General features: G+C 33.5%; 1 long non-coding RNA gene across 2 annotated transcripts; it reads left to right on the forward strand.

Moving 5' to 3' along the window:
- The first annotated feature begins 4,394 nt into the window (after window positions 1-4,394).
- Window positions 4,395-9,158, forward strand: LOC148597554 (uncharacterized). Of its 2 annotated transcripts, none has more exons than XR_015919050.1 (4): window positions 4,395-4,580; window positions 5,267-5,300; window positions 5,791-5,886; window positions 6,862-9,158. It is a non-coding gene; the product is annotated as an uncharacterized LOC148597554 (long non-coding RNA). The 2 variants fall into 2 exon arrangements; XR_015919049.1 differs by having other exon boundaries at window positions 7,509-9,158.
- The last annotated feature ends 3,008 nt before the right edge of the window (window positions 9,159-12,166 follow it).

The following is a 12,166-nucleotide window of genomic DNA, read 5'->3' on the forward strand; positions in this document are numbered from 1 at the left end:
TCGTCCCGTAATCATGTCACGTGATACATATTGTTTTTGTCACGACTATATGCTTTTCTTAGAAATTGTTACGCACTTTTACAACAATAACACATTACTTATCTGCATTACTTACAATAGTTATAAGAAGTGCAAAAAGGCAAAGGTTAACTTGTAATTTTATAATAAGTTAGCAAAATATCATCTTAATAACAAATTCCTGACACGAACATCAACATAGTATTGCTTTTTAAAATGTAATCAAGGAAACCATGATTCTAGAGGAAACATGGAAAACAGACAAACACAACAACGAACGAAATAATGCATACAAAGAAACAAACGTAAATGAGCAACACGGACTCCACTAAAAACTGGGAGCATGGACTAGGTGCACCGGTAGAGTAAGCGTCCTTTACTTTTTTAGAAACACCTACTGGGCTGCTCATAAAAAGTCCAAGGTAGACGAAAGAGAAAAGGAAAACTATGACTTTTCAATTATCAATATATATTTGCAACTTAAATCATGTTATACATCAAAATGGCTTTAGAAAGGCTTATTCACAGTGATTTACATTCGGGATTTATTCTTGCTCTCTAAATGTGCAATATTCAGTTGTCGCAAGAGCAATTTTATACCTTTGCTTCAAACGAGCGATTTTTCTCTGACCACTAATTTACCGATAATGACACTATAGCATGCAGAAGCTTTTTAATCACCGTTGGTATATTCAGGCTGTAATTGAGGAGGGACATTACCTAGCTTTAACCATTTCCGTTTGAAATGCCTTTACTACTGTGAAAGTACTACTGTTCGTGGGGTAACAATTTTTGTGGTCTTCGTGGTTAGGCCAAACCACGAAATTTGGTTTCAAACGAAAAGGAGATTTCCTTTTATTAGTATACTGGAAACCGTAAAACCACGAAATCAAGAATCCACGAAAAAATTTGGTAAGTTTTGACATTTTTATTGTAGCACAAACAGATATGGTTCAATTATATGAGAGACACGCATTGACCTCGATATACATATTTGATATGTATCCTGTTAAGTACGATACAAATATGGAAAGTCCCAGTTAAAGTTCACTGCACTAATATAGTCAGAAATGTATTTCTGTTCATGTATTTAATGTCAAAAGAAGACTAACAACAAATTATGTTTTTATGTTATTTGTGTTAGTCGTTATTGGTTTGAAAAAACAAATCTTAGAAGAATGAAAGAGGGCAAAGTCAGCAGTTACGACTAAATGAAAAACAAACAGATATCTAAGGAGGTAGACCTAGGGTAAGGTACATAACTCTTTAAATCAGCGATATGTTTGTATCATATTCAATTTCTCCAAAGCTTTTCAAGTTTTCTCTTGAAACTGAATGAAATCAGTGAAAGTTACTTTGATGCTTACATGAGATGATTGTAAAATGGCAAATACAAACGTTCCAATGATTTGTAAGAGTTGTGTTCTTTACCGTAGGTCTACCTCTTTAAACATATTTTTCAAGCTCATGATACCCCAGAACCTGTTATCACAGTAGTTAATTTAGATCGTATAATCCATCAGTTAAAGATGTACATTAAGTTACTAATACATGTAAAGTTGACATGCATGTATAAAATCTAAATTACAGCCTAATATGAATACTCAAACATGCGTCGTGATGATTGTCAATATATTTATTTCGATAAAGATGTAAATGATTTTAGATTTATGCTTTATCATGTGACATACATCTTATTTGAACCATATATCAAACAAACTTATATGTGAAATATTTTAATCTATTTAACATTCAATCAAATGAATCGATAGTCATTTTTAACCAGATTTATTGCGTATTTGCGGACTTTCATATACGAAAGATGGGATCACTTATTTTGTGTTTCATAAGAACTAAGGGGAACAATGTAAAACAACAATCGTAACTAGTAGAATTAATCAAAGTAGTTTTCTAAAACAATTCGGAAGTCAGTAGATTTTAGCCAAACATATACCTTACAGCAATAAATGTTTTGTATTTGGGGACAAAACCAATTACAAACATGCATAGTTAGGGTACAGATATTCGTGAACCTTTACCATAGACCCATTGTAATTTTGACTCAAGTGGCTTGTGCCTCAATAATATATCAATTTGTTTTGGGTAGCAGAACTCACAAAATAATAATTGAAAAAAAATCTTATAGAGGGACATAAAAAATAAAATAACCAAAATAAGATATTCGTTGTGGGAGAATAACTAAATTAAATAAAATAGAACATACATAAAAACAGAAAATAATGAAGACACGACGTCACACAAAAATACTAAAGCACTATCGTTTTCATCGTTTTCTGAAGTTTGACCGTATTAATACGATCCTTTTTTATCTGGGGTTTTATAATTCGCATTATTTGTTTCAAAATTGTGAAGTAAGAATTGTATACTAAATATAAAGTCGGGTTGACGAGTTTTGTATCTTTGGAAATAAGTATCATGCAACAGCAGAAATGGAAAGTCTGATTTGCATCAATCCGGCCCACATTGAATATATAGTTTGAATTAGTTAATATATTTATCTGAACAAGAGCAGCAAATGTAGCAAATACCAAAATGGAGGTCAAAACAACAGAAATATTTCTTGACATTTTGTTATAGAAATACTTCATATACATTTTAGTAATACACAATATATAGTACACTTTATGTCATCATGTCACGTGATACAATGAATAATGTTGTTTTTTTCTCAGAAATTATTACGCAATTCTACTACAAAACTTTCGTTAATTACTGTACTCTCAGTAATTATAAGGAGTGCAAAAAAGGCGACGCTTTACTTTTATTTCTGTACTAAGTAAGACATAATGAGAATATGTTTGATGAATATGCTGAAAGACAACAAACCTCACCAGGATGAAAAATGTCAGCTCGAAGCCAAATTTTAGTCTTCAATGGAAACCCCAACACCACCGGGCATGTTGCAGTTGATCCCAAAACAACATTTTACACAGGTACACCGAAACAGTCACCCTTTTCGACTTCAGTAACATAAAAGAAAACTGAAAATGAAAACAAAACAAGACCTAGAGAGACCGGAAATACCTGACTTGGGACAGGTGGAACTAAACTAACTGACATGCTAGCTCTAGACCAGTTAAAATCTACAAAAATCATGTTCTTATCGTATGCAGTAAAGGTCCTATTATTCCAATGCGAGGTTGAGAACTACATTATATCATAAATCATACACTATACAATAAGGACATAACCAATGTCATGCCGAAAACTGCTTTTGAATATAGTGTTTTAAATTCATTATAAAGACTCTATGAGTGATACAATGTTAATACCGATAATATCCTTAACGATTTGACAACTAAATCATATCTATATCCCTACGAATGAGTCTTTTCAATCAAAGGTTTAGTCAATTTATTGAATAGCTACTGGGCTTCCGCTGCTTTGTGAAGAATATAACCATTACATATAAGATGGGAGATACCTTATAGCTCGGTTATGTAAAGATTTCTTTCGTTAAAATCCAAATGATTATAACACCAACAAATGGATCGATTGTGATGTGTAAACACCGTATGATTGTGACAAGGGTACATCACTACATAAAGCGGATAGTTAACAATATGGAATAAAAAATCTTTTCGTAAATATTAGTCTTAAAATTACCAATATTTATATGAGTACTTAAATCAAGAAACAGAAATTGTTATTATCAGTATTTGATGTGTTCAAAGAAAATTCTTAAGTAGAAATATATCAGTCATCGATGTTAAGGGCCAAAATATCGACCAAATATCTGAGGGTGCTATTAAACCTTTCTACCATATGTTGCTTTGGAAGCTAGGGTCATATAATATATACCTTGAATTATTGAAACGTAAGAAATAAACGAATGTTACTTTAGCACTCAAGATAACATTTTGTATAATATTTCAGAAAACAATAACAACACTAAATGTTTAAATCGAATAACGTGTAACTTTCGTGGATGTACAGTCCTCGTGGCCGATGATTTCCACAGGGGATGTGTGAAAGGGGCTTAACCTTTGAATTTTGTCAATAGTAAAGGCAAATAAATTTCAACGGTTTTAGTTTAATGAGTCTGTGTATTTGTCATAATGTTTATGATCCTACCTGCATGTAAACAATTTTCGAGCCTTCTATAGCTGGAAATATTGCAAAAATTAAAATATCATAAAAGCAAGCATTCTCCGATTTACGGTATTAAACTATTGAACCATGACTTGTTATTTCGCTATATTTGCTATTCAGAAAGTGAAACAGATTTTACTGATTTTTTGTTCGGTTTGTTTGTTTGGATATTTTTCTTGTTTGTTAAGTTATGTTTACCTGACTCTTACAAGGAACACAATTCATTAGTACAAGGCCCTGTATTACTGTCATATTGTTCATGTAGTTCGTTTTTCATTCAAAAATAAGAAAATAAAATCATGTCGCACATAAGCATGTACCGCATATATGTAACAGGTTCTTCTACATAACACTTCAGTAGACATTTGAACTAAATGTTCCAAGATATGTACGCTTGTAAAGTACTGAGGGTCATATTAGTTGTTGCATTTCTTCCTGTTTCCATGAAGGTAAGTACATATGTACAAAACAATTGATGAAACCGGCACTAAAAAAGTATGTAACTTTATGTACTTATTAATTATCAATTTTGCAATATTTTCTTTCACTGTGGAATCGTCTCGCACATATACTAATGAAACAAGTTATCGCTCCAAAGCTTCTGTCGTCATCGTGCACCAGTCGGTCGTGAATAAGTATGTGCTTCCAGAATTACTTAAAGTTGATACGTTTTATCCTGATAGATTACATGTATGTATACAACGGTATAATTATCATCGGGCAGCATGGTGCAGAGCGTGTCTGAGTTGCCTAAATTTATTTATTTTTTTTCTATTTTGTGTCTGTGTTGGTTTTTGTTCTAAGACTTGTTTAGTTGTTTTTATGGTGTGAAAAATGTTTCTGTGCCTGTTTCAAAAACTGTGTACAAAAGGGACATAGTTTTTACAAAAAGAACATTTCAACCCCCGGATTGTTCTATGGTATATGTAATTGTATTTTCTTGTGCATTCAGAAGTCTCAGATACTGTATATATCTCACTAAGTGAACAATACTCGCTACTAACGAAGAAGGTCATGTCCTTCGATATTTATTATTACAATACCGTGTAAATGTTGTGTTTTTCTTCCCATGAAAAGGACTTATGCTTACACTAAAAAAAAAAACAGTAAGTTAATACACTCTAATATTTTTCAGGCCCAGCCTTTTCCTCATGGCGGTGGTCCACTTGGTAAATATTAGATTATAACGCAGTTGTAAGAAAGCATAAAATGGTAGTTTAAGTTAAATACACTTTATACTTAATGTATAATAAAAACTTGCCCTGTCTTATTCATCATTTGTAACAACACATTGTTACATGTACATGTATTTGCATTAGTATAAAATGCCATAGAGTAATTGCATTCGTATTAAAGCAAACAGCAGAAAAGAATGGAGGATGCTTGTCTTTGGCCTATGTGTCAATATACATTGCAATGACTTTGTACACATGTATGCAATGGAAGCCATAACACATTCCCAAAGGGAGCGTAAAGCGTTGTATTAGTCCACTATTGAGTCCACTACACTTATGGCCTGAAAGTTAAATTATTAGCTACAAATCGGAGTCAACCAATCCTTTAAGTATAAGTTCTGATTTTGTTCAAATTGTTATTTGTTTGAAAGTTTTGTGGAAATCATGATAAATATTTTCAATTTACACGAAATTGTACATTTAGATCCTCCAGTGTGTGGTGAGCAGTGCTCCATCGGATGCCCTTTTGGACACGTATATGACAGTAATGGATGCAGGACATGCGCATGCCTGCTTGGTTGTAAGTATCTATATTGGATTGACTCACGAGTTCAAGAGGTAGAAAGGGATAAAACAAAATAAAACATTTGAGAATACATTACTACACACTATGTTTGATACATGTACTACTCTGTAAAAGAATCAGGCAAAATGTATTAGTAGTTGCGGCACCAGAAGGAGAAAAAACCGCGGAGGTGTTATTGTATTGTCCAATTATTCATACCTTTTTGACCTCCAGATATAAGCATCAAAGTGTTTGAAAAGTTTGTCTTCTAAGATATTGTTAGGTTCAATTTAGTTGAAATGCACACTGGAAAAATGGCGGGAAAATATTACCGCACTTTTCCTATATAAGCAGTCAAAAATATCTACGTTACAGATACTTCAGGATATAAATTAAGTTTTCTAGATGTATTAAATATTTCTTAGGCAACAAAGATCAATTGAGAAAAGTACAATGCCTGATTCTTACATCGAATGGTACTGAAACAAAATGTGTTGTGTTTAGTTGTTTGGACTTTTTTCTTAATTCTGACTCTGATATTACACTTCCAGAACAAAATTATTAGAAAGTATCCAAACACTACTGCATCTCCTAAAGTACTTTTAAGGAGGTAGACCTATAGTAAAGGAAATAACTCATGAAGTCAGTGATACATGTATGTTTGTATCATATTCAATTTCACCAAAGGCTCTCAAGCTTTAATTTGACACAGAATGAAATCATTCAAAGTAATTTTGATGCTTACATAACATTGATGTAAAATGGTGAATACAGACGTTCCGGTTGTGTCCCTTACCTTAGGTCTACTACCTTAGGTACTTTAGGAGATGCACTTAGCATTAGCTATATATTTTCTGTTCTTGTTCGATTTTACTTAAAAGTACAATTAAAAAAGAAATTTAAGGTTATTTAAGACAGTTGCCGGCTTTGGACGTATTACATGTACGGCGTACGGTTTGTTATGAAACTTTAAAAATGCATTTTTTCCAGTGCCATCCAAGTAAAATGGAATCTTCATAAAATGGAAAGGACTACAAAGACAAAGGAACATGATATATCTCTATTTGTTTTCCTTCATTTCTTTATTCAAATTTACAAATATATCGCCATACTGCAACCAAAACGCTTTTATTACGTGGGAAATACACAAAAGGCAAAATGTAGGACGATTTATCAAAGAGTAATCAAGTGAACCAAGGTTATAGCGGTAATCAAAAGAATGTATTCCAGGGACAAAGACCAGACATGGATAAAAGGCATTCACAACAAAGAACATAGAGTAACTAAAATCATACATACAAAGTAAAAAAAGCAAATAAGCAACTCGGATTCCACTAAAAACTGGGAGCATGTACCAGGTGCACCGGTAGGGTAAGCGTCCTCTGCTTTTCTAGAAACACCCGCCGAGTTGCTCATAAAAAGTCAAATCCGGGGTAGACAAACTAGGAAAGGAAAACTATGACCCGTTGAACAAATCAGTTTTCAACATATATTTCAGCTACAACTTGACACATCCGAATTCACTCTTTATTTTGTTTACAAACATTTTGCCAAAGTCTGAATTCGACAACATTGGAAAATTATATAAAAATTTGCCCATACGTCATACATTGTACATGTGCATGTACTTCTATTAGTAACAGAAGGAAGATCATGATTAGCATAAGGAACATGGATTACACTGACTAGGCCAAACATGGATTACACTGACTAGGCCAAACATTGATTACACTGACTAGGCCAAACATTGATTACACTGACTAGGCCAAACATGGATTACACTGACTAGGCCAAACATTGATTACACTGACTAGGCCAAACATTGATTACACTGACTAGGCCAAACATGATTACACTGACTAGGCCAAACATTGATTACACTGACTAGGCCAAACATTGATTACACTGACTAGGCCAAACATGGATTACACTGACTAGGCCAAACATGGATTACACTGACTAGGCCAAACTTGGATTACATGGACTAGAACAAATTTGAATTACATGAATTATACCTCCAATTACCGAATATGCTGCCAAAGAATATTCTCAGATTCTTTTCCAGTACAAGCTAATATTTGTACACCACTTGTACACAGGACTTGAAAACTGTATGCGTTTATGTACTGGATCAGGCCTAATGTGTACCCAAATAAGTGTTGCATTTAGTATGCGTTCTGGATTTGAGAGGAGACCTGAAGCTCAGGTCTGCGGGAATATGTTAAAACTGCCATCATGTTGCTGACCTTAGAGAAGATTTTATGAACATATGGAAATCAAACATATGGGAGATGACTATGTTTAGGCCCTTCTATTGAAGTTTCGACATTCCTGTCTTTCACTTTGGTTACTGGTTGGAACTGGATGATATAATGAAGAATGGTCAACAAAATGTAATTTTAGGAAAAAATGCATTGTGTTTACTAAATTCAATAGTAGCTCATTGCATCATCATGTGGCTAGCCTGATTAAACACAATTATGTTAATCTAAAACTACATTTTTCATTAATTATATTTTTTTCTAAACATATTGAAGGCTATAGAATATTTTTTTCTGATATTATTAGAGTTCCAAAATTGGGATGATTTAAGGCTTGTGCTTTTGTTTCCCAAAATAAAAAAAATGTTCTTGAATATGATGCGTTATTTTGAAAGGCATGAACCTGTATGCATAAAGATGTCAATTTGCTTTAGTACATCCCCCACAAAGTTTGGGAGTATATAGGAATCCTCTTGTCTGTCTGTTTGCCTATCAGACAGTGTAAGTGCTACTCCTCTATGCAAAACCGCTTGACTTCGATGAAACTGTACATGAAGGAATCTTGAATGTTATATGGTAATGTAGAATATTTGAAACAATCTACATCAACATGAGAATCTACTTTCGCACCATACAAATAAATGCTGAAGGTTGAGAAATAAATTCAACTACCATTATGTCAAAATGGATTTTCTACAGGTAAAGGAAAAGAGGAACGAATACTTCTGTCCCATGGACATTAGGTACAGTATCCGACTTGTGAAGAAAGCCCAGGACGCTCATTTACATGAATTATCAAAGCTTTATGAACAGTCTCTATAAAGGGGGAAACACATTGATCTAAAATTAAGCCAGTCTCATCTGCATAAAAGAAAAATTCCTATATGAAGTTTTGTTAAAGAATGTGTTTTATTCTCAAAGAAATGTACTGTATGAATTTCAGTTTTAATAGTTTTTTTCGACGATTTATTCTCACATGAAAATCAGATACAATGTATTTAAAGTCTGATTTTATATTACGTGGCAGAAATATGACATGTTTATTGAATAATAATAAATTCATTATCTCATAAATTGTTGAGATCTTCTTATCGATCCCAAAATGTGCCTACAAAATAAGAAAAAGTTTTCAGCGTCTAAAATGAAGTCTTAACAGAGTAAGTAAATTGAATACTTAGTAGTATGACCAAGCTTATTGAATCTATCTCCGGCAAATAAAGTTTTGAATATAAATTAAATGAAAAGCTAACCCATTTATGTGTTAAATTAAAATTTCCAAATAAGAAGTAAATAGTTTTCGGAAACTCTGTATACTTAATCGAGCGCACCGTAAAGCTTTGCTCTAACGCACCAGCAGAATTCACACTGTTTTGTCTTTTATACCGAAATTCTGTCGTCCCACACAACGTGGTTGAAGATTTTATATGCAATTATTTCAGTGGTAAGACCATTGTTCGAAACGATTTCGGACTGCATCCAATATTCCGGATGCATTTTTTATCGCTAATTGTCAAAATATATCATGTTTTCGAAACTGTGTTCAACAATTTATTGCCTCATACTGATTTCTATCACATCGATTTATCAATCTGAAAGATGTTTTGGCAATTTTAATCATGTGTTTTCAGAAAGAAGTGCATGAACATTCTTCAATCCCTTTCAAATGCAACTGATCTTCCAAAATTATTCAAATTATTGTGCCATAAACTAATATGACTTTAGTATCATTCTATTCAAATATCCGAACATACTTTTAATTGTGAAAAATCCCATAATTTCCAATTTCCGACACATGCCGATTCCCATATGAAAAGGGGCTAAAAGGTTCCGCGTTATACAACTTTTGGACGCTTTTTGTCAGGTGTAACAGGTTGTATCTACCAATTCAGGCATGCATTATTACAAAAATGTAAAAATATTGCGGTTCCCAGGGGTAACCATTTAAATCGATAACTAGACGACTTTTCAGACTTGGCTGAAAGACTTATATAAATAAACGCAAAAAAGTTGACGAATAAAAACAAAAGATACCTGAAGTAACTTCATGCAACAAAACTGAATCAAGTTGATGTCAAGTTTGTCTCCTGAAAGGTAGCCTTGTTCTTGAAGACCTTTCAACGCTGATATCCACACCTGACAACACTGTCTTCGCAAAATGCACCACCAGGACTCAATTCTAGTGTTCATAGTGCTTTTTACTGTAAATGAAAGGTCACTTCGTCCCCAGCAAACAACGTTTGCATTACTGCAACAAGCCCTTTTTCTGTGCCATATCAGCTCTCATCCTATATGGATGGACCTCTATGATCTTCTATAGCGTCAACAAAATACCTAGCTATAGCTTTTGGGTTGCTACTAGATTTACCAACTTTGAGCCACATTATTTTCTTGCGAAACCCATCGATGCAAGCATTGATGCACAAGCCCTATCTTTTTAACTTATCATAGGAATCCATATGACAACAATAGTTTGGTCCTTTTAAAATATATTATCTTCTCCTGAGTCTACGCCTGGTTCTAAGATCTACTCCCTCTGGATCAAGTATCTTAAGCATGAGGCTAATGTAGTCTCTTTGTATTTTAAGCCCGTGTTGCTTACACTTCTGATGCATCCAACGATATCCATGATATGTTCCATATGAACTGACTTGCCTTCGAACGAAGTTAAATACAGATCGAATACTTGAGTATGCAATAGAATTTTAAAATATTATCTGGCGGATGTGGATTTTTATATAGATAATACAGTTTATGCTTGTTTGAATACATGTAAATTATATGAAGCACAGGAGCCGAGTTGATACAGTTGGGTCGGGCGAGTCATCAACCAAGCTTTTAAAAACACACAAATGAATACTTACTCTTTCCGTCGGATTGTTGTCCGCTGCCGCTTGATCCGCCATTTTGCGTGATGCTTTATAATCCGAGGTAACGATATAATATATCGAGATCTCGACAAAATAAATCGAGATTTTGATATAATAAATCGAGATAACGATATAATAAATCGAGATAACGATATAATAATCCGAGATCTCGGTATAACATATTCATTTTATCGAGATAACCATATATTAGACCGAGATAACGATGTAATGAATCGAGATCTTGGTATAACAGATTCGTTTTGTCGAGATAACGACTTACTTTCTATCGAGATCTCCAGATCACGGCACTGTTTTATCGAGATAACGATATTTTAAATCGAGATCTCGAAATAATAATCCGAGATCTCGATATAACAGATTCGTTATATCAAGATAACGATTTATCTTTTATCGAGATCTCGAGATAACGTTACTGTTTTATCGAGATAATGATATAATAGATGGAGACCTCAAAATAATTATTCAAGATCTCGATATAATAGATTCGTTTTATCGAGATAACGATTTATCTTTTATCGGGATCTCGAGATAACGGTACTGTTTTATCAAGAGAACGATATAATAAATCAAGATAATAAATCGAGGCCTCTATATAATAAACCGAGATAACGATATAATAAATCGAAATCTCGAAATAATAATCCGAGATCTCGATATTACAGATTCGTTTTATCGAGATAACGATTTATCTTTTACCGAGATCTCGGGCAAACGGTACTGTTTTATCGTGATCTCGAATTAAAAAAAAATCCATTGTTTTTTGTGTCCCCTCTCGGCTTCCGTACATTTTACATCAAACGAGATGGTTTTCTTTTGGAAGTAAAGAAAATCGAAACAGTTGAAGAAATATCGCACACAAAGCACAGCACAGACCAGCTACAGTTGTTTAAGTACCAACCACATAAAATGTGCCTGCGAAATGCAATTTTGGATGTATTGCATCGAATCTATATTGACGTTAAAAAAACACCTGCAAACATGGATAAAAAGGCTGGGGAGGTCCACCGTGCACCATCCGCTCATCAACCAAAATATGATTGTCAGGTATCCTTATACCTTCAATTACCAATCCAATTTGTTGACAAAGAACATTCTTTGATTCTTTTTTTCAGTATTAGCCTATATTTATCTAAAAAAGTTGCGGTA

Source organism: Perna viridis, chromosome 15, assembly GCF_037379345.1.
Source record: "Perna viridis isolate PV_CMFRI_1.1 ecotype Kerala chromosome 15, ASM3737934v1, whole genome shotgun sequence".
Lineage (NCBI taxonomy): Eukaryota > Metazoa > Mollusca > Bivalvia > Mytilida > Mytilidae > Perna > Perna viridis.